Consider the following 2,500-nt stretch of genomic DNA (forward strand, 5'->3'; position numbering starts at 1 on the left):
AAAGATATGGAAGCGAAGGGGAGGGGAAAGTAAAGGATAAGAGAGCAAGAAAAACAAACAAAGAGGAGAAAGGGAAACATAGGAAATAAGAGATAAAGAAGGAGGGAAGTGTTCAGGGGATTCAAACCAATTCTAATCTCTCTCTCTCTTTCACTCATTCACTTTCTCTATTTCTTACTCTCTCTCTCGCTCTCTCTTGCTCTCTCTCTCTCTTTCACTCATGGACTTTCTCTCTCTCTCTCTCTCTCTCTCTCTCTCTCTCTCTCTCTATTGTTCTCTCTCTATTGCTCTCTTTCTCTCTCTCCTTCACTCATTCTCTCTCTCTCTTACTCATTTTCTCTCTCTCTCTTTCTCTTCTTCTCTCATTCCCTTTATCCCTCTCTTACTCTCTCCTTCTCTCTCTCCTTCACTCATTCACTTTCTCTCTCTCTTACTCATTCTCTCTCTCTCTCTCTCTCTCTCTCTCTCTCTCTCCCTCCCTCTCCCTCCTTTCTTTCTCTCTCCTTCTCTCCCTCTTTCTTTCCTTCCCTGTCTCTGCTTCCCTTCTCTCTCCCTTCCAAACAGAGAGCGTGGCTAGGTCTATGAATGCCTAATGAGTTCCCATTAATCATATCTGATAATTGAGATTTATGACCAGTCAGACGGCGGATAAATATTAATTGGTTTTCAATTATTCGGAGATTAATTTATCGTTTTGCGTTTTTTTTTTTTTTTTTTTTTTTTTTGAGTGAATTAAGATGATAAGTAAGCTTTTCTTTTCTTTTTACCTGTTTTTTTGGTTTGCTTACACACACTCACACACACAAACACATACACACACACACACACTCACAAACAAACACTTAAACACACACACACACAGACACGCACGCACACACACACACAGCACGAACACAAACACACACATAACACAAACGCACGCACACACATGCGCACACGCTCACACACACACTCACACACACACACACACATAAACACATACAAACACACCCACCCACACCCACCCACACAAATACACACACATAAGCACATGCAAACACACGCACACACACTTCTGAACGCACACATATCCATTAAAGAAAAAAGAAAAAAGAAAAAAAGAAAAAAAAAATATATATATATATATATATATATATATATATTTTTTTTTTTTTTTTTTTTTTTTGATAACGTACGCACGTGTACACCCATATGCTCAATAACTTGAAAACTCTCTGATATCAAAGTCTCTATGATGGAACAGTTTGATAACTCTGCCCCACCCCTTCTCTCCCTCTCCCTCTCCCTCTCCTCCCCTCCCCCCTTCTCTCCCTCTCCTCCCCTCCCCCCCTTCTCTCCCTCTCCCTCTCCTCCCCTTCTCTCCCTCTCCCTCTCCCTCTCCTCCCCTCCCCTCCCCCTTCTCTCCCTCTCCCCCCTCCCCCTTTTCTCCCTCTCCTCTCCTCCCCCCCTTCTCTCCCTCTCCTCCCCCCCCTTCTCTCCCTCTCCTCCCCCCTTCTCTCCCTCTCCTCCCCCCCCCCCCTTCTCTCCTCTCCTCCCCTCCTCCCCTTCTCTCCCTCTCCCTCCCTCCCCGCCCTTCTCTCCCTCTCCCCCCCTCCCCGCCCTTCTCTCCCTCTCCCTCTCCTCCCCTCCCCCCCTTCTCTCCCTCTCCTCCCCTCCTCCCCTTCTCTTCCTCTCCCTCTCCCTCTCCTTCCCTTCTCTCCCTCTCCCTCTCCCTCTCCTCCCCTCCCCTCCCCCCCTTCTCTCCCTCTCCTTCCCTCCCCCCTTTCTCTCTATCTCCCTCTCCTCCCCTCCCCCCCTTCTCTCCCTCTCCTTCCCTCCCCTCTTTCTCTCTCTCTCCCTCTCCTCCCCTCCCCCCCTTCTCTCCCTCTCCCTCCTTTTATTTTTTTTACTTCCGAGTCTTTTACTCAAGACAGCCGTATCAGTGCAACGATTTTCATCAATTCAGTTAAGTGACAAAGGTGGGGAGAGGTAGGATGGACAGAGAAAGAGGAGAGAAAAAGATAGAGATAGTGAGAGAGAGAGAGTGAGAGAGAGAGAGAGAGAGAGAGAGAGAGAGAGAGAGAGAGAGAGAGAGAGAGAGAGAGAGAGAGAGAGAGAGAGAGAGAGAGAGAGAGAGAAAGAGAAAGAGATAGAGAGAGAGAGAGAGAGAGTGAGTGAGAGATAGATAGATAGATAGATAGACAAAGAGAGAGAGAGAGAGAGAGAGAGAGAGAGAGAGAGAGAGAGAGAGAGAGAGAGAGAGAGAGAGAGAGAGAGAGAGAGAGGAAGACAGGCAAAGACAGTGACGGACAGAGAGAGAGGAGATAGATAGATAGACAGACAAACAGACAGGCAGACAGGCAGAGACATAGAAACAGAGAGATAGAGATGGAGAAGAAATGGAGATTAGGAAAAGGAAAGGGAAGAGGAGAGAAAAAAGACAAAAAGAGAGTGGCGTTGGGGAGAAGGGGAGGGGAGGAGGAAGGAAGAGAAGAGGGAGAAAGAGGAAAGAAGGACATTA

Source organism: Penaeus vannamei, chromosome 40 (genome assembly GCF_042767895.1).
Source record: "Penaeus vannamei isolate JL-2024 chromosome 40, ASM4276789v1, whole genome shotgun sequence".
NCBI lineage: Eukaryota > Metazoa > Arthropoda > Malacostraca > Decapoda > Penaeidae > Penaeus > Penaeus vannamei.